At 48.0% G+C, this 26,728-nt stretch overlaps 1 long non-coding RNA gene across 1 annotated transcript; it reads right to left on the bottom strand.

Annotated features, from left to right (window-relative positions):
• Window positions 1-17,428: 17,428 nt before the first annotated feature.
• On the bottom strand, window positions 17,429-26,289 carry LOC120496127. Its single transcript, XR_005626220.1, has 3 exons — window positions 26,228-26,289; window positions 17,636-17,742; window positions 17,429-17,523 (listed from the first exon to the last, which is right to left on the bottom strand). It is a non-coding gene; the product is annotated as an uncharacterized LOC120496127 (long non-coding RNA).
• Window positions 26,290-26,728: the final 439 nt, after the last annotated feature.

Genomic DNA, 26,728 nt, shown 5'->3' with positions numbered 1-26,728 from the left:
CCTGAGCCTAAAGATTTAGGGATAACCCCATGACAGCATCTTCACCTGGCCCTGACTGCTGAACCAGCAACCCACGGCCCCATGGAGGCTGAGCTTGGAACCAGCAACCCACGGCCCCATGGAGGTTGAGCTTGGAACCAGCAACCCACAGCCCCATGGAGGCTGAGCTTGGAACCAGCAACCCACGGAGGATGAGTTTGGAACCAGCAACCCACGGCCCCATGGAGGCTGAGTTTGGAACCAGCAACCCACGGCCCCACGGAGGCTGAGTTTGGAACCAGCAACCCACGGCCCCATGGAGGCTGAGCTTGGAACCAGCAACCCACAGCCCCATGGAGGTTGAGCTTGGAACCACCAACCCACAGCCCCATGGAGGCTGAGCTTGGAACCAGCAACCCACGGAGGATGAGTTTGGAACCAGCAACCCACGGCCCCATGGAGGCTGAGTTTGGAACCAGCAACCCACGGCCCTGTGGAGGCTGAGCTTGGAACCAGCAACCCAGGGCCCCATTCAGGCTGAGCTTGGAAAGGCTCCACAGGAAGCCCTGGGGAACACTGAAATCTCAAAAGACCTGCTCTGGGAGTTCAGGAGACCCTTCCAAAACCTGTCATTGTCACCAGTAGAGATGAAGGGATGGGACCACAGTTGGGCTAAGAATGATTTATTGCTCAGATAAGCACCAGTCTCAGAGGCTGTGAGATTTTTGAGGAGCAGCCAGTCAGCCATAGCACAAAGCAGTCACAAGTTCTTTGTTACAAGGCAATACAGAACTTTCTAGTCCAATAGACAGATGCCACAAGGTGTATTTTTGCTTTTCTAACCTATCACCGTTACTTACTTCTGCTGCACTGCAGGTACTTTTGTCCAGTGGCTTCTGTCTCACATGTGCACACACATGCTTCTGTTATAACTTCTAAACTCCCAACCTACCCCATTACAATTACACTATAAACCCTTCACCATCTTACCCATCTTACCCATGCAATTTCTTACTTACAAGCATATTCTTACTCACAACTATAGAAACATAAGTTTATTATTGTTCTGCTTAATGTGTGTGTATTGTATTTTTACATAAATCCAAGCTTCTCCCAGGGCTGCAAATCAAACCCTTCGATGTCTGTGGAAGTTTCTGTCTTTCCAATTCCCACAAGAAACCCATGCAGGAGCAGGGCCACCTCTTCCCAACCTCCACAGCTGGAGTTCAATCAGGTGCAAGAAGAAGGGAGCTGCCTCCTGCAGTCATTCCATGCCAAAGTGCCCCTGGAGCCCATCAGGGACTGTCCCTTTTACCCAGGACAAACTGCTGGGTCCCTCCTTGGTTCAGACAAGGGCCATACTACAGGGCAAACTCCAACAAGCCAGTGGTTTTTCCTTTCCCTCCCCTCCCAAAGTGCTTAGTCAGGATTCATTAGGAGCACAGCAGGTTTTACTGGTACCTGCGTTATCAGCAGAGCGGCTGCTTTTCTTCTTTGCTGACAACCTATATTCAGTGTAACAGATTGAAAAGGCCTCCAGATTCAAAGCCTTGTAATGACTCTCCTCTTCCTTCCTTTCTCCTTCCCTCTTTCTCTTTAATGGCTTTCACTAAAGGGAAGAGGTGATTTTTTTTTTCCTTGCATGTTGAGCAAATTGTGGAAGAGATTCTGTGTTCTCATTTTCTCTATTCTTTAACTCCCCTGCACCAGCTCCCTGTTGCATCTCACTTCTTCCCCAATACCCAGGGGTACCATCACATAGAGGCCACCAGAGATGGGGAGGCTGCTTAAATAGATTTCAATAAATGGCAGCTTGATGGACTTGATAGGGGAGGGAAAAATTGATCCATTTAGGCACAATCAGATCCTCAGCTCTTCCTTTTCAGAGCCAAGATGAAGGGCTTTTTTAGGCTGGCCCCAGGAAAACGTTTATTTCTCTCTTTCAAGCCCTTTGAGTTGAAGTAGATGGACAAAGCTTTGTTTAAAACATGCCAGGCAGGTTAAAATCTAGCCTGGCACACATTTCTTGCTGTTAAGCAGTTGAGCCCACAGTCTGACTTTAACACAATTTCCCTTTTTTTCTGAATGATGGGATTGCTTTATTAATTGCCAACCTACAAATGCGATCTCTTTGAGTAGTTTTGGAGTGTAACAGGGAAGGGGAGGAGAGCTGGAACTGCAGTCCTCCAGAGACTCTGGGTAAGGCTGATTGATCGAAATCACTTGAATTTCCCCTATTATTAAATACAAGAGTGCTCCTGGTTTGTCTCAGATGCAGGGAAAAACTGAAAAGGAAAGAGCAGCTCAGAGCAGCAGTGTCCAAGGAGGTGCTCATATTGATACTTTTCTCTTTTTTCCTCTCATCTGCAAACATTTGTGATGCTTTTTGCATAAAACTCCTTTTTGGCAAGCACCAGATCAGTTCTTTATCCTTGCCTTGTGTTTGTGCAACATACTTCAGATCAAGGGGACCCCAGTGACTGATGGAAGGGTCTCTTCCTTGAGCTGAACATGCTGAAGGTTCTTCCCACTGGAATTGTAGAGGAAATGAGATGTGCTGGCTCCTAATCCCTGCAGGTGTGGGGGGCACAGAGACCAGCCAAGGCTGGGTGTGGTGAAGAAGAGCATTTTAAGAATCTCTGTAGTTCAGGCAGGAGGACAGTGGCTGACAGGGAGAACACACATGAAGGAACATGGGAATGATGGAAATAATTAAGAGCATGAAGAAATGCATCGCTTCCCATTTCTGAACGTCTAAACAAGTCCAGAGTCCAAGAAAGACCTAAAGAACCCCAGAATTACCCTTATCTGTGTATGTCAATATCCTGCACTGGGAATGAGAACTAGCCAGGAAACAAGAACTGTGTGAATTGGGGATTTCTCTTCCAAGAACTTTTAATTTAATGATTGATTCTTTTGAGAGGGAGAGACAACTTATGCCGGGCTAAGAAATGCAATATGTGGGTTACGAACATTCCCCAAGAAGATGAAGGATTTTCATGTTTGCTCTGCTAATTCCCTCTCTGGCCCTGTGCATATTTAATTAATACCAGCTCTCTCTCCAGCAGAGGTTTAGAGCATGATCTGCTCTATCCTGGATGGACACTCTTGGAGGAAGCATTTCTTACCTGAACAAGCTCCCTAAATGTGTTTGGCTGATCCCCCTCCCTTCCTTCCTCCACTACAGGTCATCTTGGAATACCAGACATAGACTGAATCCTCAGCACAGACAAAAGACCTATCCAAATCCTCTTGCTGGAGCCCACTGGGAATTAAAAGGCTTTCCCAAAACATTCCTTTGATGAATGGACACAGAAACTGAAGGCCACCATACTTCTGCCGACCCCTTGCCACCTCTATTCTCCAGCACCCAAAAAGTTGGCATGCCTTTGCCTAAATTCCCATCTGTGGTAAGGTGTCCCCTTTACACTTCTCTGCCACGAACACAAACCCATTCATTCAATTCCCATCGTCCTGGAGATGCCCCCTCCACTCCCAGAACCCAGATCCAGCACTGAAACCCTTCCAGGCAATTGATCCAAATCTCACCTCGCTCTGAAAGAACAGCCCATGGAGATGGTGCAAAACCTCACACAGGGCAGCCATGGTTGCTAAAGCATCTAATTATGTACTTTCTCATTACTGAGCCTGATTTGATTTAAGCAGCTCCCTGGCTCGAGCTCTGGGATGTAACACCAGGCTCTGAATCATCCCTGTCCCATCTGCTCCTGCCTTTGCCCTTCCCCGCTCACAGGTAGGACAACACACCAAGCTAAATATTTAATGGAGTGCTAATGGCTTTATTAAGTGAAGTTTGGGACAGGGGAGAAGGTTTTTTTAGCATGACTGAGCTGGGTTTGTGCTGGTGGGGAACCTGTGGAGCCCAGTCCTGTGCTGGTTTGTCCTGGTGCTGTCTCCTGGATGGGAACACCACGGCTACGGGCAGATGGTGCCAGGCTGGCGCCCAGCACTGAGTCACCACTGAACACAGCTTGCACCAGAGCAGCGTTAAAGGAAGAGCTGTTGGGCGGTTCTTTTCAGGTGAAGGGATGAGGAAAAGCCTCCTTGGGATGATGCTCTGGAGCTCACAACCAAGTCAAGGCAACTGAACCCGCAGCAGCAAACCCGGCCTTAGAGCGCGTGAGAGATTGGGGTTGGAGCAGCAGCTCCGTGGAGCTGTGCCAAAATTTCTCCTTTTCACCTCACTAGGATTTTCCCAACAGTTTGCAAATCCCATGGAAGGCAGATAAAAACACCCACCAACGTTCCAGGGCCAGATGGTGGTTTGTGTTTATGAAAACTGCGATTTGTTTTCATGGAAACTAGGAAAAGCATAGCGGGCAAAACTGGAAAAACACGGCTCACCCTTTGGGAAAGAGGATATTTTATGGACAGCTTTGGTTGCCATCTCTGTCCTACAGCTGATGGAGCTTGGGAGAGGGGACCTCCTAAAAGGTCTGTCCAACCCAAGAGAGCAGCTGTGGGATCCAGAGGCCACTGGCTGAAATTCAGCCTGAATTAGGGAGAAGTGGGAGAGAGGTCCTTCACATGATGTGCCAACTTTCCAGCTTGCCAGGAGAGAGAGTTCATTGCTGAATCTTCATTATCAGAGAATGAAGTCATGAGTTTGCTCCTTATGGCTGGTGGAGGAGCCTCAGGAACCACCAAGGTCCATCCAGTGAGTGAGACAAGAAATAAAAGTCTCAGTATCAGCTTTGTGTCCTACAGGGAGGTAACCAGCTTCATTCTCTGCATTTTCACCAGGTAAAAATGGACCATCGGGTAGAGCTTCTCATGCACTGGACTTCTCCTGGGACACTTCCACTTCTGGCTGGTCCCCCACCAGCTCTGCCCAACAACTGCCCCTGTGGCACCCTTCTGTTGTTTTTGGCTGGGTTAATCTCAGCCTGATCCCCTGAGAGCAAGGCCCGGGGCACAGGCAGTGTAAATCCTGTAGGCTGTGGTGGCCCCAGGCCAGGAGTGACGTCGGTTCTGAAGAAGACTCATAAATCTCATCTGAGTTTCCTTCTGCTGAGTTTTCCTTTTGCTAGCAGGGGATCTGCAGTACCTCATCTGTCACAATGTCTCCCAGGAACTCACGTTCTGATGTTATAAATTTGTCATCACCACGACATCACTGACAGACCAAGCTGGAGGAGGAAGGGCTCCAGGGCTAAGCAAAGTACCTTCCCTCTAACAAACCACAGTGATTCACACCAAAATGCCCAAAACAGGGAAGGAATCACACTTTGCAGTCCAGATTTATCTTTTCTATTTGTTGCCAAAGTAAGACCTGACCAATGTGGTGGGTTTGGACACAGTGCTTCCAAGAGCAGATGTGTGCCACTCTGATTTTGTAAGTTTTTCTAAGCCTTCTGATGTTTACATTCTTGTAATGAACTTTCTCACACACGTTATGTAAATAACTTATTGTTTTGCATTATTTTATGGAGGAGGAGAAATTTAATCAACTGTTGGTTTGTCCAGTGGCATTGGAGAGGTGGCACTGTCACCCTCCAATCCACTGTCACTTTTAGAAATCTGTAAATGTTAAAATCAGAAATTAAACACCCTCTTTTTACCTTAGAAAATCCAGTGTCCACAACTTTCTGTTTCATGTCCTGGAGTGACACGTGTGTGTCTCCTGATTCTGGAGGTTTGCTGACCTCCTGGGTTTATTTTGTTTCCAGGAACTTCCATTCCTCCACATGACAGCTGAGCAGTTTCATGAGTTAAGAGAGATGTTGGAGGAAAACAGGGCTGTGAGTAGGCAATACCTCCTTTAGGTTGCTGTGGTGCTGCACTTTAGCCCTGTGGCCTTTTTCCTTAATATACCTGCACAGAATAAAAGGGAAATGCTCAAAAAATGAAATCCCAGCATTTCTGGGGGCAAGGACCCTGCTATTTGAAGAGGCTGAAGTCAGCCTTGCTGAGTTCCTGTAGATTTTCCTCCTTGCAGCCACTTGGAAATGTTGATTTTATTTTTTTGCATCCTTACATTGCTGCTCACCCAGCTTGAGAAGCAGCTTTGGGGCCAGGTAAATATTTGCTGGCACCACTGAGTGCCATCATCTGGAAGGAAAGCAGGGTGGATTTGGGACTGGTTGAGGATCCATCTAAGAATAGTTCTCCTTGTCATGCATCCCCTGCCCTTGAACAACCTCTTCCATGAATATCCCAACACCTGGACAGTCCAGCCTGGCATCACACATCCTGCAGATTGATCCTGCTGCCTGCCTTATTTCGGTGCTGTTACTCCCGGATTTCTTGGCAGGTTGTCTAGAAATCAGCAAACAACCCCTCAAGAGAGTAGATCTCGGGACAGGAAAACTGAAAAGAGTTCTGTGGCACAGCCCCTGATTTTCTGAGGGATATTTGTCTGCTCTCTTGTGCTGCTGCGTGCTAGGAAAGGGCAGGGAGAGGACATAATTCTGCTCTAACTTGCTACATCATCAGTTTTCATTAAAATATTCTTCTGCCACATCTCTGTAATTTTTCATTTTGGAGGCAAATTTATTAAAGGTGTACTTCAGCCTGATTAAATTAAATAAGTGGCCTTAGCAAATAAAGGGTTGGTTTCTTTTTTTTATCTTGGCACACCACAAAAAGAAAAGGGGGGAGAGGAGGAGAAATTGCTGTGATACAAGCAGCTACTTAATACTATAACTGAAGGGGGGGGGAAATTCCATTCTTCATAATCTCCCATTTGTTATCTTCCTTCAGCCCCACCACCACAAATCACTCTGGAGCCTTGCAGCAAAAATACCCCAAATGTAAAGCAATATAATATCCTGTGTTTTCCAAGATAGGTAATAATACATTTTGCACACAAACAAACCTTCCTAGCACTCCACCAGCTCCTTTGCTAAGTCTCCCTGTGTGGCTCTTAACTTCTCACACTCATTTCAGGGCTATTTCCTGGTCAGAGATGGCTTTGAAAATGAGGCTGAAAAAGGTTTCTCAGCTTATTTTTGTTTTGATTTCTGCTAGGCAGCAAGAAAGGGCAGACACTGTGTTCTGAAATTAGGACTTGCCTGTGCTACCTTGCTTTAATAGGGCCACTTTGCCTGTGTTTTTTCCCCTCACAGTCTCCCCCCAAATCCATCTTAGCTAGTTTTAGGTGGAAAAATAGAGTGTTTGGCTGATCTCTTCCCCCTTAGCCCTGCTACAATGTTTGGGTAATTCTAGGGCTGTGCACACATGAGCATTTTTTAAGCCATATGTCAAACACGGCTCCCCCTTCCACAAGCTTTAAAACCACTGTCCTAGCAGGATGCTCTGATGGAGCCAGGGCTGGGAAAGGAAGAAGGCTTTCCAGAGACATCCAGGCTTTCTCTTGCCCTTCTTGGCACAAAGGGGCAGCTTCTGCTTCCCCCAAGGCCACCCTGCTCCTGCTGTCCCACTGCCCAGGAGGGACACCGGGATCCTGGGGCCAGCAGCAGCTGTGGCAGCAGGAGGTGGTGCCTGGCCTTGGGGCTGAGAGGTCTCCAGGCCTTGGCTGCCAAGAAAAGGCAACACGCCCATGACAAACAGAGAGAAAACTTGGGAAGTTTATTGGATTGAGAGCTTCCCATCTGTTTCTGCCACAGTCAGGCCAGGCCTCTCCGTTGCCAGTAGCTGGAGAGGATCAGGAAGGGAGCAAATACAGATCCAGCTCCCCTCACCCACCAAGGAAAATCCCTGTGGGCTTCTCCCAATGGGAAACAGAGTCAAAAGGGAGTTTTTGAAACTCCTTTTGAACAAAGCACCCTTCCCTTCTCCATTCAGCTGTAACTGGGTGGAAAACTGCTGAGCCAAAGGCATCCGTCCTTCCCAGAGCTTCATTCCCTTGAGCACACACAGAGGCAGGTGTCTGCTGGATGTCCCCGTCAAATGCCTGTCACCACCACAAATTCTCTCCATTAGGTGCATATTGGGTCTATGTTTCCCCACAAAAGCAAAACCAAACTGGGGGGATGCAACCACCACGGACTTGGATCCCTGGGGATGACAGGCAGGGACACGGAGTGAGAGCAGCCCAAGGTCTCAAAGGGACTTGGTCCTGACCCAAAAGCACAGCCCAACCCTCACCTCCCTGCTTACCAACAGCAGCAGATGCAGGGCTGAGGAGTTAGGCTGCCTTGGGAAGCTCTAAGCTTGGCTTTGGAAAGTAAAGCACCTCCACGTTCCTGACGTGGCTCTGCCCAGCCTGAAGAGCTGGACGTGCTTTTGAACAACACTAATGATCAGTCATCAGCTCCTTGGAAGATTTCCATAGCAGCATTTGACTACTGGAGAACGATCAAGTCAGTGAAGCCTTGCCAAGTTCTGGGCACTTGGTTGGCAGAAAAAATGTTTAGTGCTTCAGGGAAGACTCGGTGCAGCTTTTGATCCCTTCTAGTCCCAACATATTTAAACAAAAATAACCCTTTTCTCCCCTCTCCCTCCCAACCACCATTTCCCCACATCTAGCAGTGGAGAAGGAGGCCACACGTGTGGGTTTGGCACATTTCAGCAGCACTGTTTTTAATGGAGTTGGTCCCCAAATGTCACAAGGTTATTGTTTTCCCTGTTGGTCACGTCTGCCTGAATTTTAGGCTATTTCCTAAATGTCACAATTTCTCTGCTTCCTGCAACTATCTGCTGTTATTGGTTATTTTCTTCCCGAGAGATAATTTTTTGTCTCACTTCTCTCCAAAATGTCCATTTTTTTCCCACTTTGGTACCCCCTGAAAAAATGTTCCATGTGCCTTTGGTCTCATTGACTGGGGAGAGGCAGAGGGGAAAAATCCACCCTGAGTGGAAAAATACTTAAAAAAAATAAAATATGGGTATCTTGCTGCCCAGATCTTTTCTTTTACCTTCTTCTCCCAACCTCTATTGCCCAGGGATCTACTGCCAGAGCCCTGGTGAATTCTGTAATTAAAGCCACAGAATGCTCAGCTATCAGAGTTAATATTTTTTGCCACTGTTGTCACCTTTGCCAAAATCTCACACAGGGGTTGGACTCATGCCTGGTTTAACTGGCTCCTTTTGGCCCCTGCTTTGTCTCCACTGTCTCCACACTGATGGGATGGATGCACAATCTCTCACGTCTTGCCCTGAGCGTCCTTTGCTGGCTCAATCCCTCCCCATGCTACAGTCTGTGTGTGTGCAGGGAGGAAGCAAAACCTGGACCAGTGCTGAGTCTCTCCATCTGGAAGGCACCAGAGGGGCCAGCAGCAGCTGAAGCATCAACACCCCTGCCATTTCCTTGGAAAGACTCAGGATCCAAGGGGAGAAAGATGGAAGAAGAAAGGAAACCTGGCAACAGCAAGAAGACAAGAACCTCAGGAGTGGTGAAAAACCCTGTTGGAGTCAGTCTCAGGGAGAGTGAAGGAAGCAAATAGAGATCTTGAGGTAGGAAGCAATCTCTATTCTTTAAAACCTTTAAAATTCTTTAAAACCTTTAAAATTCTTTAAAACCTTCTCTAAAAGTTAAACTCTAAGTTTTCCACCACATGATATTACACATTTCTATTCAAACTCCATACCCACAAGCCCAGTTATATCAATCAATTTTGGAAGCCTTCTCCACGGCTTCAGGTCAGATGCGGTGTTCTCTTGGGGATCAGTGCCTGTCAGCACAGAAAGTCTGAAATTCTCAGCATCCAGGGTTCCAACATCTCTAGGAACATCTTCCCACGGTGGGATCAAGGCACTGACTGAAGGCAAAGGAGATGTGACCCACCAGAGGGGTCCCTCCTCACTAATAGCACTCCTGTCCCACAGGACTGCCAGGGATGCAGAGCTGGGAGATATTTGGATGCTCTGATAGCAGAGGGTTCATTCAGCTCCAAGGACAGCTCCCTGCCTGCCAGGGACCAGGTCCCAGCATCTCTGAGCATCCTCCTCTGCATTACCAGTGAGGATGATCCTGACCTGCCTCTGGCATGACAGAATGAGAGAAGTGTTAATTTAAACACCCTCGCGGTTTTGAGCTCTTCTACACCCTTTGAGACATGACCCCATTCTTTGTTCTCACCTCAGGTGCTGGTCAAAGGTCTGAGATTTGTCCCTCTTGGATTATTTCATCCTTTTCCTGCAAGGTCTCAGCCCAGAAACACCTGTGCCAGCTTTTTAATGAGATGTGGGCTCTGCAGGGAGAAACAGCTCCACACCAGCCAGAGTCGTGGAGAAAGACCCCATGGAGGTTCTCCTGCTGCAGCAGAGCGTGGGACAGGAAAAATAGACAGGATTGGGAGAGTTCTATGGAAAAATGCTCTAATGCTGCCCCCTCCCCAGAGGGCTGAGCTGTAAGCAGGGCATGAACACCCCCGAGGTGCTGGCAGCATCAGCTGTGTCACACACATCTCTTGGGCACGTTCACTCCGGTGCTTTATTCCCCTGACAAAAAAAAAATAGTTTTTAGAGCAGTACAAAACTGATTAGATTGAGGCAAGGGAAAGAGTGATGGAAAACAGTGAACAATAAAAACCTGGGAGCAGGCAAGAGTTTCTTGGAGGAAAATAAGAGAAAATAAAGCTGATGCTTTCAAGATTAATGACTAATGACAAATAATTGTGGAACAGCAATGAGAAGGCAGAATGGAAACAAGAACCAGGCAGGAGAACTAGGCACTAGGTCTGATGGTGAATTTAAGGCCATTAATTCATAATTTGTAGCCATTACAGGCAGGAGTTTCAAGTGAGTCCAGCAGTATTAAGAGCTGCTGGATGTGGTGCCTTTCCCAAAGAACCTGGCTGTTATTTAGGGTTTGAAGTGAAGGCTGAACTGCTGTGAAAAAAGCTGATCCTCATCTCATATTAGGGTGTTTATAGGAATCTCTGCCCTGAAGAAGGAAGGAATGAGGACAGAGAAGACACGTGCCCTCCATATTCCTTCTCCAGGCACAAAATGAGCCACTTTGCCCACACCTAAGAGCTCCTGGGCTTTTCTTTCCTCCCACAGGAGGAGCAGATTCTCTGTCAGAAAGCAGCAAACACCAATCCCAGCAGCTGAATGTGCCTGTCCTCCCTTGCTTCACTTTTTCAAAGGGGAAATCAAAGTATTTCATGCTATCCAAAGGTCTCTTCCCCACAGCATGGGATAAAAGGCAGGGCACAGGGTGAAGGAGGGTGGTTTTTTTGTGGTTTGAACAGTGTCCATCCTTCTAAGGAGGGGGTTAATGTGCTGCCTGTATCACATCCCTGTGAATCACATCTATTTAATTTAATGAGAAAACTGACAGTTCACTGTGACCAGCAAAGCCTGTCCTGCTCTGTGTCACCCAGGAGGTACAAAACAGCCACTTTTGCTCTAATCCTGAAATATTTACAGCTGGAAAGGATGGAAACAGAAGGAACAGAGTTAAATCTCAAGGAAGATGCGTTCCTCTCAGATCTCGCATTCACAATAGACAGAGGCACTCAAACCAGCCTGACAGGGTACACAAGACACTTGGCAGCCTGGCATAGCTTTGTTCCTCACAGAGATCAATCAAAGCAACAGAGAGACTTGTCAGGGAAGCGTGGGATCAGCTCTGTTCTCCTAGTCTAACTATGGTCTTCTCCTCTCTGCTTGATTCACTTCATGCTGTTGGTGTTTCCCAGGTGGGAAATCTCTGAAGTTAACCTGAGGTTCTGCAAAGTATTAATAACCTGAGGTTCTGCAGTATTTAACTTAGCCTTCCAGCTGGTTTGAAGCTAGGAGGTTCTCTCAGTCCCTTGCCAAGCACCTTGCAGGGGATGAAGTGTCTTCGTGGCATGGGAGTCATCCCTTTCTCTTCACCCATAACTGAGAGAATGACCAACAGCAAAGCACTGTTTCCTCCACAGCCTTTGGCTCCTCCTCCAAAACGTTTCCCTCCCCTCTTCATTGAGATCACACCCCATTATTTTCCCTGTGCTTGAGGCACATTAAAACCCACAGCTATTAAACTGCATTTGATGCACAGAGAAAACCACTCTGAGTGCAACCTGAGAACCCCTGATGTTACAGTGAGGAAGAAGAGGAGGACGATTAAGGCAGGATGGTAAAACGTCTTTTCCACAGTCACTTTTTTTTTTTCCCCTGATAATCCTATTTTTACACGTGCCCAGCAGATGTTCCCCATATCACACTCGGCACAGCCAGATGGTTCCAGCATCCCTTCCCCACCGTGTGTAGCCAGCTCCTGATCATCTCGCTGATGTGTAATGGCCCCGTCAGAGGGGAACGAGCTGCTCAGGGTAATTGTCTGCATGTTCCCAAACATCTGCGCACTCGTCCCTGCTCTTAGAGCCCGCAGTTCCCGGTGGGAGAGGAGTTCCCCCTCCAAGATGCCATCAAACAAGCGGCCCTTGTCACTACAGCTCAATTGCCACCGCGCCCAAAGGCCACCAGCTCAGCTTTACACAGCCAGGCTGTGACAGAGGTAGATCCTGCCACGGGGTAAAGGTGGAATGATAGAGGGAGGGAGGGATGGAGGAAGGGATGACCAAGCTGCTTAACGCCGCAGAAAAGGGCATTTGCTGTTCTGAAAAGAACTGGGACAAGACACATTGGAGTATGACCAGAATTTGGGAATGCCTGTGCAGGGTCCTGTCACCAGCTATGTCACCTTGTAAAGCATGTCCAGCACCCTGAGGATGTGATTTGGTGCAGATTTGAGACTTGCTGCAGCCTGATCTTACAGCAAAATGAGCAACACTTGACACAAAACTATAAGAAACACCAAAATTAGGAAGTACTTTAATCAATGGCAACTTTAATCAATGGCCAGTGAATTTAGGACAGGTTTTTGATGCGCCAGCAAGGTCGGGAAGCAGTGGTGGGCAGAAGTGCTACCTTGGAGATGCAGCAAAGCCCTGAGTGCAGGAGTGGGACAGGAGGTAATTTTAGGAAGCAAATAAAATAGAAATAGCAGAGCAGATCCAAAGGGATTCTCATTGATAGGCAAGTGACAGCATTAACCAGCTGGCAGCTCCCCTGGTGTCCCAGCTTGTGAGCCAGCCTCAGAGGAGAACTGACAGGTAGATCAGCATGAAGAAACATCAAGAAGGGAAGGAAAGGCCCCGCTCTCCAAACCTCCCCATCCCATTCATCTCCCCAACACCCAAGCAGGAGAATGGAGCCCAAACCCAAAGCTCTTCCCTGCTCTGTGTCCCTCTTGCTCAGACTGCCACTGGCAGGGCAGGCCTGGGAGGGCACAGAGCCCCAGTTCAGTTGGAGGTCAGGGATGAAGCTGTGCCTCAGAGGGGACAAACCCACGGGCCAGCAGCAGGATCTGGGACAGCTGGGCCCCTCTGGCAGCTCAGAGCAGGGCTGGGAGCTTTGCCCACGGACAGCGGGAGAGAGGGGAGCAAGGGGAGAGGGCAAAGGGTGTCCAGTGATATAATTGACTGCTAGACTAATTAAAATTCCTGGGCTGCTAATTGGGGCTGGGATCTGCCTGCTGAACGCTCCCCTCAGCAGCTCAGCCCAGAGAGAGGGGAAGAGGGGGATAAAGGTCTGGAAGCAGCCGGGCCCCCGCTCGGGGCTGGCAGAGCCCAGAGCTGTTTGGTCTGACCGATAATAAGTCGCCAAATTACTTTTGACAAGTGAAGGGGATTGGAAATAATGGGGGTCTGCGAAAAGCCCAGGGCACGGGGGGGGGGATCCATGAGATAATGAGGAGGCAAAGCCCTGGCATGGCTTGGGGCTTCCCCCCCTCCCGGACTGGGGTGGGAGGGGACAGGGAGGAGGCTGTGAGGGACATCTGTGCCACACTAGAGTCAATATTTGGCCTGGAAAGGCTCTGCCTGAGGCACAGGGACTGCCTGGAGGGGGTCAGCCTGGAGCACTTGGCACCCCTGCTCTGCCTCAGCTGTAGTTTTTAGGAGTGGGCTTCAAAAACCTCACGCCACAGCACCAAAATCCCTGTCCCTTTTGCAACCCCCACCATGGGTCAGGTATTCTCCATGCATTGCCCAGGTGTGCCAGTCCCCAGCTGCTCACCTGATCCAAAAAACTGCACATCCCTACAGGATCCAGGTGCTCTGGCTGCACCAGACATGGGAAATCAGCAACCAGACTGCAATAATTAAAGTGTTCATTTACATACCAATACCCCAGATATTCTCCACCTCACATCCCTTTCAGAATGATGCAGTATCCAAATCTGGAGCGCCTCTGAGTGCACACAGCCAATTTCTTTCTACTCAGAAAAAGAAAATAGCCTATTTTTTTTCATGTCAACGTGCTCTGTGTAATATCCAGTGGGTAATTTTAGTGTCTAATGCAGCATCCACAGAACCCTCACCTCCTGGGAAATCAGTTGGGTGCTCTTTTCCCCTTGATTTGGAGAATAAAAGTCCCTCTTATACTCAGGAGGCATCCAGGAGATATAACTTGATTTTGGAAACATGAATTTTTGGGATACATTTGATACATTGGGATACATTTGATCAACACTGGAAGGAGGAGCTGGGATTTCTTCACTTTGGAGAGGATCACCAAGCAGACAAAAATGCTGTGGAAAGGGAAAAGACACTGGAGCTGGTGTCAAGTTTCTCACTTTTTCATAGGATTTCACATCTGTTTCATAATCATGGCCTTTTTTTTGTTTCTTCCAGACAAAAATGCCCAGCTTGCATGAGCTTGGTCTTCTTCATGCCCAGATCCTGGTGGGTCTTCTCCCCACTGAGTCCAGCCTTCATTTTCCCTGGGGAAGGGTTTTCCCTGCAGTGGAGCTCCCCAGGAGGACAGCTGCATGTTCCAGTGGTGCTGTACCCCACAATGGTTCAGGGAACCTGATTCCTCCCTCTCCTCCTCCCCAGAGATTCTGCACTGGCAGGGACCAGAACACAGGGGCAAACATGCCCATTTTTCATAATTTTGGGCATTTTTTTTGAACAGTGGAAAGAGGAAAACATTACTTTAACCCCCGAGTGGCTGCAGGCCAGGGAGCTGCTGGATGCCACAGACATTTCCCAATGCTGCTCACAGCCTTTTTTCCAGCTTCATCCAGTTGGTTTCAAAGCAGCTCTCATGTTTCAGCAGCACTGTGGGGACCTCAGGAGGTGCTGACATACCAGTTTTTTTTTCCACATCAAGTAATACAAAAGGATAAAACTCATGTTTTAGTGGAGTTTTTCCCCCCCTATTCTTCTCCAAACTTGGATTATGGAAGCTCCAGCTGAGCTCTCAAACAGGCACTGTGCAAGTCACATTCTCAGCTTCAAAGTGAGGAAGCAATTCATGGCAGTTCATTTGCTGCCTGAGTATTTTTTAAGCCAGAGATTCCAAAGGAAAAGAGAACCTGATTCCCCCTGCTTCCAGCCCTCCTCTGCCCTGAAGGCCACCCTATTCACAGTGCAAAGCCATAACCCCACAGCTGCTATTTGCCTGTGTTTCCCTGACAAAACACCACCAACTGAAGTTGGGTGAAACTCTCCTGGACTCAGGGGGTCTGATTCTCAGGTCAGCCTCTGACTTTCCCTTTTTGGGAGCAAAATAACAAAAATTGTTTGGAAATGAAGCTTCCTGTAATTGCAGTGACAATCCTCCTTTCCTAGAAAGCCCTAAAAAATCATCCTGTGTGTCTTGAAGTCTTCATCCCCCCTTTTTTTGTACAGCAAATCTTCAAAGCCCTGATGGGTAAGCGGGGCTGAACATTCCCAGGTCCTGCAAAGGAAGAGAGGGGGCACAGAGGGGAAGAGGATGGGGCTGTGGGATTGTCTGCATTTTTCCTTAACAGTTTGGGGTCAAGCCTGATCCCCGATGGGGTCAGCTCTCTTACAGGCTAACACACCAAAGTCAAAGGAGACTCTGCTTCCCCATGGGAGCCTGGCCAGGGAGAGGCTCTGCAGCCCCTTCAGGAGCACCAGGGTGGGAGGGGGATGCAGAAAAGCGTGGGGAGGCTGCAGGGGCCGTGCCAGACAGAAATTCTACAGGGCAAATGCACAGGGCCTGCTCCTGACCCATCCACGGGCACCTCTCAGCACCAACTTCCCTTCCCACAGAGCACAAGGCTACACCCAGCACCATGTGGGACAGGGGCTGGGAGCAGGCTGGCATAGGAGGGATGTCAAGGTTCACAATAATCACCCAAAAATCCCCTTTTCATCATCTACAGGATGCTCCTCACCAGCAAAACAACCCCAGAAAATTGGAGTCATGGTGAGTCTACAGCACTTTGCAGAGTGTCGACACCTCTGATAAGAAAGAAGGGAAGGAAATGAGGAAATCTGTGCAGCTGGACAATACCTAAACATGCCACAGACCAGAGACAGAGATCTGGGCAAAAAAGCAACTGAAAGGGAGATGGAGAGAAAGGGAAGTTGCCCGTGCTGCCTGGCTCACATGGAGGGAGCAGGATGCTCGTGCAGCCAAAGAAGAGATAAAATAGGAAGATGTCAAAGTTATTTTTTTCAGAATGCAAGCTCCATTACACAAGGCGAAAGGTGCACATTAAGTGCAATAAAAAAAGAAGCTTTTATAGAGATTAATTTGTCTGCCCCGTTCTCCTTAAACCGGAGGTTATAAATTGTGACAGATCATGTATGTTTTTGGGAAGCGAAGGCAGGAAAAACGAAAGGGAATTGGGGAATAGATCAAAATTCTCCAAGCAGAAGGCTTGGGAGGCACACATTTATATCAGCCTTTTTCTTCTCCTCTCAGAGCTGGTGCCATTCTGATCCACAGGAGAAGGAAACTCCTCACCCCTGTATTCCTACAGCTCCTTGAATCCATGGACTGCTCACAGACCCACAAAGGGGATGAGCTCAAAGCCAGTTGTTTGTGGACTTGAGATGATGAGAGCTGAGAAGGCAGCTGCTGGAATGTGTTGTTATCTGCTCCCATGCATCCATCTCACCACAAACATTCCAGTGCCCCAATTCCACAGGCAAAGCTGCTCTGGAACAGCAAAGCTCCGAGCAGCAAGTTGGAACAAAGGATAATCGTTTTTATCTCTCCTCTTTCAAGTTTCTGCAACAAAAGCCTGTTCCTGTCTGGCCCAGGAACAGATCTGCCTGCCACAGCCCATCTTCAAATACTCCTGATTGACCTCAGCGTGTGAAATAGGCATCATTAAAGTGTTCTAAGAATAATTCCCAGAAATCATGAGTCACTGTCTGATTTCGGCAGAAAGGGCTAAAATGATTCAATTATTCACCATGAATTATTCACTGATAATTACGCTGTAGTTAGCGATCTCCACGCAGACAGTTCATTACGAGCAAACCGCTGGTGTGCAGCTAATATTTCACAGAAAAGACCCACTTTTGTTATTGCACGTCATATATAACAAAGTGGAAATATTGGTGGCCATCAGAGGAAATCAGAGAGAGATTAAATGTGGAAGGAAAATGCTGCTATTTCTAATTCTCCAGCAGCTCTGCCAAGTGCAGCACTAGGCCGAGCATCCCTTTCTCTGGTTTCAGAGCCAGCCAGGATTGCATTCCTTGGAGAAACACGCAGTGAGGAGAGGAGAAACTGAGAGACTGAGCTGGCAGCCATGGAGAAAACTCACCTTTTTCTCTTATTTTGTTGATGACTGCTGGAAATCTCTCTAAATCCAGGCTCTCCAGGACTGCAGACAGTTCAGTTTTGCTTGTCCGCCTGCTGCTCACACAGAGCTATTTTGGCAACTGAGCTGCCACTTACCTGCCATTGCACTGGCAGGGCTGGCACAAAAGCAGGCAGAGAGGAGAAAGCCACCCTGAGAGCTTCTCACCTGCCAGGGAACTGGGGGAAGAGCTCATTTCTCTCACACTTCCAAGCAGGGATTCTGGTTTTTGTCACAAGGAGCCAATTCAGCCTAGCTGAGCCAACACCATCAACCTGCAGAATAACCAAAATAGCCCTGAAAGTCTGTGGGGGCTCCACCCCAGGACATTTGTGCTCCCATCTCAACTAGTTGCTTCCCTTTCCTTTTCCCTCACCAGCCTGGCCTCAGTGGTGCTGGGATGCAGAAATAGCCAGGGTATCTCCTCTCCAGCCCAGTCCCACAGAGCACACCGGGACAGGGTCTGCAGGAACAGCTCCAGAACCCACAGCAGCTTCTGGAGGCTCTCCCAGATATCCACCCACACCTCAGAGGTTTCAGGCTCCTCTGGGAGGCTCTCAGCACCCAGATAAAACCGGGTACCCAATGCTGTGAATGTGAACTCCTCATTTTATGGGTCACACAACACAGCACAAGCGCGTGCCACAGCCAGGAGGACCAGGACATCGAGCTCCTAGCTCAGAAATATCCCGTTCTTTCCAGCTGTGCTGTCTCCTTTCCCAAACACAGTTAAGAAATCGCCAACTTTGCTTGCAAGACATCAGACAACTACACAGGTTGCCCAGTTTCCCCAGTCCTTGCCACGTTTGGGAGGGTTAAGGTGCATATTCCTGGTGGCAGCCCTATGGAAATAACAGCTTTCAGGAACCCCCCAGCTTGGGAAAAAGAGAGCAGAAAGGTCTGTGTGAAGTGTTCCTTGAGACATTTTGACCTGGGATGAACAGGGAGACCCTGGAGCTGGGGTGGATCATTCCTGTGTTTCTGTGGGATTTTAGCACACAGGGCAGGGGGCTCCAAAATCCTATCCTTTTAAGCTGTTCTGTGCAAGAACCACTTCTATACCTTTATCATCCTTCTTGCCTCTCACCAAACCTTTCCCCACCCTTCCCTCTCCTGCCAGAATCAGTGGCAGACCACTCATGACACGGGTGTACCCTCTGTCACGGCAGGATACAGTTTACTGGTTTGTTCCTTGTTTTCCTAATAATTCCTATCATTTTAGTCACTGCCTCTGACTGGCACTGAGAGCAGAGTTGATATTTTCATCCAGCCATCCATTATAACCAGCAGATCTCATTGGTGAATGGTAACAGCCACAGCAGAGCCCATTACAGCTCGTAAAAAATTAGAATTGTTTTCTCCCAGGTGAAAGCAGCACAGAAAAACAGAAAAACCTGCTCAAAAATCACACAGCTGCTGTCCCCATCCCTATCCTGAAATCCTTAATTCTGCCCTTTTGAAGGGTCCAATCGTTTCCATAGTTTTTTCACTTAGTTTGGCTTTTTTTTCTGGCTGAAACTCCTGACATTTCTGGCTCTTTACCTTGGGGAAGTTAAGGCAAAGGGCTTTCAAGGATGGGGAGTCGTGGATAGTGTTACCTCAGAGCTGTGTTTTAAGGCGTTTCTTGAGCTTTTACGCTCATCCTCACCCTTTTTCCACACCAGCATTGATTACAGCGGGTAATTGTTTTCTAATTGGCCCGCAGCTGCTTATCTATCTTAGATAATTAAAGTGAAGAAGTAGAAACAGAAATAAGGAAAGAAAACGGAACTTTGCTCTTAAGTAGCTGCCTATTGACTGTCTCGATCGATGGGGAGGTCACTTTGGGCACACACGCCAGCGGGACACGTCCTTGACTGACAGACCCAGGAAGGCAATTCCCAGCCTCTCACTCTTGCTTCTGCCAAGCCCCACCTTTATTCCTTCCCACAACACCATCTTGGACTCCTCCAGCCCCACACCACCAGCTTGGAGGACACCACCCAGCCATGGGCCTCCACTCCAGAGGTGACACAATGAGTGCCACAGGCTGATTTATCTGGGCTGGCACAAACTCGGGATCTCCAAGTCTCTCCTCTCTTGTCAAGGCACCACAAGTCAAATCCCAGTGAAATGTGGCTCCCACCAACTCTGAGAACCCGGCAAAACAGCACATGTAACTCATTGCCAGAGCTGAGGAGAGAAGCTAACAAGGGATTCCTTCCCACACCACCGTCTTGGACTCCTCCAGCCCCTCACCACCACCTTGGAGGACACCACCCAGCCATGGGCCTGCACTCCACAGGTGATACAATGAGTGCCCAGGCTGATTTATCTGGGCTGGCACAAACTCAGAATCTCCAAGATCTCTCCTCTCTTGTCAGGTTGGATTAAAACCAGACAACGAAAATATTGACTGCTCAACCACGGGCCGAGAAAATCATTGGGAAGGGTGGAGCCAGAGCACAGCACGATGCACAGCTCTCAGCATCACAAACCTGCTGGGTGCCACCTCCAAAGCCACCCAGCTGTGTTCCACAGCCAGGGCAGCACAGCATTCTAGCTTCTCACTAGCGCTGACACCAGTCGGAACTCTCTCTCCATGCTGGAAAGCCCAAGGAAATCTTCCAAGAAGTGCAAGAGCTCGGAGGCTGGCTCTGCTTTGTAGGAGTTAAAATGAAGTTCCCTGCTAGCTCAGCAAGGAGGGGTCACACAGAGGCTTTGGAAGGCCTGGGCAGAGATGCAGCAGGGTTAGGCCTGTCCAGCCAGCACCTGCCTCCACACCTCAGGTGACAAAAGCACAACACAAATCCCAGAGAAACGTGGCTCCCACCAGCCCTGGGAACCTGGCAAAACAGCCAGGATAATTTGGCACAATTAAGGTAAATTTTAATCCAAATTGAGAGTAAAATATCAGACACAGAGTACTAGTAGAAAATGTCAGGTACAATCTGATTTCATTGTTGCAGCAAGATGAAGTATAAGATATTTGAGAGGTGGGGAAAAGAACTTGACTGGTGGTATTGAATTCCTGGGCAATGGAAGCTTGATTTTGAAATCTTCAATCAGGAAAAAAATCAGTGACCTCATTTTTCCAAGATTATGTCTGACTTTAAAGGAGAGATGCCAAACTTTGGTAGACATATTCTGGGGAAATTTAATTTAGGAAATGCTTTAATTATTACATTTGTCTGAGGAGTTCATTACCAGAGCTGAGGAGAGAAGCTAACAGGGGGCGGGAGATTAATCTGCTGCCTCAACTTGAATTTTTGGGCAAGGTGTAAAGTTAAAGGCTTGTTCTTTGAAGGACAGAAATGCTGATTACCTTCCAACACCCACCTCTCACAGCTTCCAGTTCCTGTGTACATCACCCAGAGACCTCAGTGCAGCCACACTGAGGTGACACACACACACAGAGGCCAGTTGAGAGGTGACTTCCAAAGATTTCCTAGTAAACTAAGGAGGTTCTGTTCAACCAGCCACCCAGACAGCCCACATTACATTCTCTTAGCACAAAAATTCAGAGCAAATTTCAGCAAAAGTGCTTTTTAACTAAACTATACGGTGTTATTTGCTCTCCCCCCTACCTCCCCTGCAAATCATACTGGAAATGCTCCAAGCAGGAACCTTCTTTGTGTCTGTGCATGTAAAACTTCCAAGTACATGCTAATTCAGTTTAATTATGGATTTACTTCACTAGCTGCATTGCTAATGCCAGAAACAGCCAATATTTGCAGCCAAGGAAATGAGGGAAAAGGAAAACAAGGTTTTCCACGCTCATGTCCCTCTCAAGCCCCATCCCTGTGTCCCCATGCTCTCAGAACTTGGTGTGCAGGAATACTGCAAAGATAACCTGCTCTTTATTTGTACAATTTATTAGATAATCTCTTTCTAATCGAGAACTAATTAAAGGAAGTGAATGCTTGGTTGGAAACGGGGATTAAAACGTGGATAATTATCATAAACGCTACATTTGTTGTTCCAGCCTGCTCTGTTCTCCTCCTCCCCTGTCCCTTTCCCCCCAGTCCCTCTCCAGGCTGCTCCTGATAATGCTCAGACTGTCTCAGAGGAGGTTTGCTTTCACAATCAATTATTTTCTTTTTTGTCACCCTGGCTAATGTTTCGTTTGTGTGAGAACATTAACAAGAAGTATTTTCTTTTCCTTGTAAATTCATTTAGACGACAGTGACAGAAGGTGGGGAGGTGGCAGCTGTAGGAAAAAAAAAGAGGAAACAGGAACATTAAACCCAAGCTTATAAATTATTTCATCTTCTCCAGACAATCCAGATCTGTCACTGCTCTGTGTGCAAGGGGAAAGGGGGAATTTTTTTTTTTTTTTTTTTTTTTTTTTTTTTGTCCAAGAGTTCCTCACAGGCACGAGACATTGATGTATGGGGGAGGCTGATGAGAGAGTCTCAGCACAGCTTTTTCTGCCTGCTCACCTGCCAGAGCTGCTCCACTAGCAAGGCCAGTGAGGTCTCATCAGACAGTACCAGGTCACAGCCAGCAAGGAAAGATTTAACTAAATCTTTCCTTTTTGGCTAATGCACATTTTTAAGCCTGTGTCTGCACAGGCAGAGCCTATTGCTTTGCTGTAGTGTCCATGCAGGAGCACTTCTTGCTCGGGCAAAGATTCTGAGGAGCAGGAGGTGGCTCAGGTCAAGACCACAGCACCTTCAAGTGAGGATTTTTAGCCACTTGCATTGGCTGATGTGAGGCTGCATGTCCACAGTGATGTCCTGCAAGCTCAGGGCTGATGACCCAGAGGATGCCACAGGATGCAGAGCAGCTCCTCTTTCCCTGGATCAGATGTTAACCATGAGAATATAAATAATTCCTCCTTTAAAAGTGCCCTAACAGGGATAAAAGGTGAAAATGAGAGCAGGTCCCTCAATAGCTGGACACCAGAACAAGACAGGCATGTTGGAACCACAGCCAAGATCAAAATATGTCTGACAATTTTTTGTGCCTGGATTGTTTATTGCTTAATTCTCAACAAAAGTGCTAAAAGCACAGAAGTGACAGGCAGATTTTACTTTTCTTTGCTTCTAAGGAGGAGAAAAGCTCTTCCTGCCTAACCTGTTCCTGGCATGGCATAGTCCAACCTGATGGCACATCACCCTCAGTCAGTCCCAGGAATTTTAATGGAAGGGGTGCCTAAGGGATGAGACACGCCCCAGCTGGCATTTAGTCAGCTTAAGTGATTTTGCTTTGGGCAATTTTATTGCTTTTCCACCCATCCTGGGAATAAGTGGCTCTGCAAGGGGCTGGGTGTGCACCACAAAGGGCACGGAGGGGTTTCCTGTTCAAGGCCAGCATCTCTCACACCACTGCTGCCACCAGGCATTGTCCCCACTAAATGGGGACAGCAAACCAGCTCCTTAAAAAAGGGCACGGGTTTTGATGCCCATCCACTTCACAGCTTTGGAAAAAGACCTCTGACTTAAAGCCAGGCTCAGCTTTGGCACAATTCAAGCTAGACCCAGCAGAGATTTTCCCCCATGGATCAGGGACTCCCAGTTTCTACCCAGCCCAGAGAGAATTTTTGTGTACAAACGCACAGGGCGTTAGCAAGTTGTTAGCTCTGCAAAATTGGAATTACTCCATTTCAAAGAGATCTGTAATGCATAAGTGTCTGGGCTCATCTATCTTTCTCATCATCCCTCCTGCCTTGAAGTAAGGTCTTGCTCTCTAAGAATCTAGACAAGAAAAACACTCCAACAAAATGAAAAGCAACCTGGCTGGTGATGTATATAAAAGATGACATCTCCAGAAATCCCAAACTTCAAAGGGGCAGCTTTCAGCTCATGACTATCCACTCCCTCCAGCCCTCAAGGCTAGTGTCATAATTCTACAGCCACGGGAATCATTTGATCTCTCCAAATGGCAGCCCAGTGGTCTGGCACGCTTCTGGATGGCAAAAAATCTGCACTGCCACCAGCAGTGTTCTGCAGGGGTTGGTCTCTGAAAGGACAGATTGAGGTGAAACAATTGAAAGAGTCAGTGGCAGGAGGAGGAAGGAGGCAAAAAGGGTACTTTGAAGGACAGCCACAGGCTGAGGGACTTTGTGGCCTGGTTTGTGCAGGGTTGACGGCACAGGGGAACCTCAGAGGTTCCTGGGTGTGCTGGCCATTCCAGTGGGGTGAATCCACATTCCAAGGACTTTCCCCAGCTCACACCATCCTGTGATTTACAGGATGAGGGAAAGCACACAGGGTTGGTCACAGGAACACAGGTCTTGTATCCCAGCAGCACAGGGAAACCTCCATCCTCCTCCTCCTCCTCTGGAACACACTGCAGGTCTCAGCTCTCCTTCACGACCTCCAGGCAGTGGGTGAAGGCCAGGGGACACATGAAGCTGCTGAGATAAGTAATTGGCTGCCTGCTGGCAAGAACTCTTAATTAGAGGCTTTTCAGCAAGGAAATGTTTATATGGAGCTAATGTATTTACTTTGATGCACACACACTGTAATAAACAGGCGCCCTTCCTATGCTCCAGCAATTAAAGAAGTGTATTGCAAACAAACCCAGCCACCAGCTCCCACAGATGGGCTCCCACTGTCCCTTTCCCCATGGCCAGAGCATCCCTGAGATGTGAGACAGTCCCAGCTCTCCCAGGGCAACGCTGTGGGTGACCATGCTGCTGGAGGAGGGACCCTTAATCCAAGTGGGTGAGAAACTTTTCCCCCATCCAGCCTGGAAAAACAATAAATTGAGCCTAATTTTCATCTTGCAGACTGGGGAAAACAGCTCCTTCTAAGCAGGGCACAGGATTGTGCACTGGCTGCAGTTCCTGAACAGATTGGAGATGCTGCGCTGCTGCAGTTTAATACAGTCAGTGTTTATTCCTGTGTGGGAGAAACACTCCATTATCTGGCTTATTAATTGTTAGTTAAGTGATGGGAAGGTGCCCAGAGCGGGAGATGAGCCCTCATCTCTTGTTATTAGCTCAGAAACCAGCAGAAATAAAATAACTGGAGATAAATTATCCCGAGTGCTGCCCCAAGTACCGCAAACTGACAGATCTGCTCAGAGGGGAATTCGCAGAGAGATCTCTGGGGGGAGCAGGGAAGAGAGAGCAACAGCCAGTCCCACTGAAGATTTCTTTCCTTAATGAAAAGATTACACCATCTTTGATTCTGAACACCGCTTTTCATGGCTGGGATCACATGGATGTTCATGGTTGAGAAGGTACCCCTGCTCCTGTAGGAAAACTCAATTTTTAGTCCAGCACTGACAGCGAGACAGGTTTTGCATTGGTAGCTTAATGCTGCACAAGAGGGGTCCTTTTTTATTAAAAAAAGCAACATGCAGCTGCAAACAGTCTGGCCTGGTCACTGCGGGGCTGTGATAACCTCAGCAAACACAGGCAACCCCATTATCTGCCGTGGAGTCTGCAGCAGGGATGGGAGGCTCCACAAAATGAGTTTAACAAGGACAAGCAGCCAAGAAACAGCAATGAAAAGATGCAAGACTCTGCCTTGAACCCCAGACAGGTGAAAACACCCAACTGTGTCCAACATTGTAATAGTTCCCACATCTAAACAAGTAAAACCCAGCAGCGTCCACATTCATTTCCCCCAAATCCATCCCCCAGTGCTGGCCACAGAGCCATAATTTGCTGGCCCCTGTGCAGGGGATGGACAGAAGTTACCATTCATTTATCAGACCCACAATTCCACAGGAAAGCAGAATACCACGATCCACAGCATAAAGAAATTTAGCTAAACTAATGCATTTTGTGACATAGTTCAGGAGAAGCAGAGTTAAAAGAAAAAGCAGAGAGAGAGCTGCTCCTCCTTGCAGCCATTTGCCTGGAAAACATGCCAGCAGCCTTTCTACAGCACATGTAGTATTTTTACTGCAGTTCTGGAGGAAGATACAGGGGGGAAGGATAGGCCAGGAACCTGAGCCAGCATCAGCAGCACATTAACAAACCTAGGAAAGCAGTGACAGCCAAAGCTTGGGTCTAACCTTGCACTTGGAGCTGAAATTGAACCAAGGCCATCACCTGATTTGGGAGAGCACAGAAGCACCTGAGGCAGCTGTCCACACTCTGCTCCCCAAGGAGGCAGCCCCTAGCACCAAAACAGACTTATGGATACTCCAGACTGAGGGTCCAGCCCTAGTATTTTTTACAGCAGCTAAAAAATTAATCACATAAACACAGAAGGGTTTGGGTTGTAAGGGAACTTAAAGCCCATCTCATTCACCCCCCTGCCATGGGCAAGGACACCTTCCACTAGACCAGGCTGCTCCAAGCCCTGCCCAACCTGGCAATTCAAGCTTTTTTCATGACTTCACAGGCTCCTCAAACACCAGTGAACTGTTCTCATTCCAGTCTCCATCAGTGGAGTTCTCCCCCCAGCCAACACTCAGCAGCCCAAAGTCACCCCCACAGCCCAGAAAAAGCCCTGCTCACCCACAAAGTGCTTTCTTTAAAGAAGTTTTGTGCTACTTTGGAGCCTTATCTCTTTAGACAAACATCTCTTCATCCGTGTTTCATTTAATCCCTTCTAGAAATACAGCAATAAGCACCATTTCATCTACATCCTGCAACAGAACACCCCAGATCCAAGCTCATTCCCAAAAGTATTTGTTTGTGAGAGGAAAGACTGCCAGCTCCTAGCCCTAAAGAGCTCCAAAAACGTTGCATCTGGCTCAGCCTCCTCACTTGCTTGTGTATACCTTGAATCAAAACAGAATTCCTTAAGAGCATCAGCCCCTCTGAGAAACTCCAGTTACAGACTCCAAACTCCACAGACTCCAAACATTTCCTACCTGCCATCCCAAGTTTTCAAGCTTCCTCCAACTTCAGCTTCCAGAATAAAGCAGGAAAAAACTTCAGGAAGAAAGGAAAAAAATAAAAAACTCAGGAGTGCCTCACTCCTGCTTTTCTAAGCTCTTGCAGCCACAAAGCTGCTCACAGGTGGGCTAAGCAAGGCAGCCCAATTAAGCCTGCCTAACGAGAGCCTTTCATTTGAGTGGATCCAGGTGTACCTTTCCATTGCTGGAGGTGGAATTTCCCTGGCTGCATCTTCCCAGAGAGGGTACTCCACCTCTAAATTGCTTATCACTTGAAGAAAGCTTTGCAAATGCTGTATTTTGCTGCCCCTGTCTCAGGACTCGGAGGGTCTGTAACTCATTTGGAAGTGCTGGGGTTTGAAAAGGAGCTCTCTGTTCACAGGGCAGCCTGATAACACAGAGACAGATGAGCTTCAGGTGAGGTGAAAGGAGACACACAAGGCAAATTAAAGTCCTAGATACTAAGAATTTTAAGTT

The sequence above is a fragment of the Passer montanus genome, unplaced genomic scaffold (genome assembly GCF_014805655.1).
Source record: "Passer montanus isolate IOZ18808 unplaced genomic scaffold, ASM1480565v1 scaffold96, whole genome shotgun sequence".
Lineage (NCBI taxonomy): Eukaryota > Metazoa > Chordata > Aves > Passeriformes > Passeridae > Passer > Passer montanus.
The sequence above is the reverse complement of the archived record's forward strand: the minus strand, read 5'-3'. Positions and strand labels throughout refer to the sequence as shown.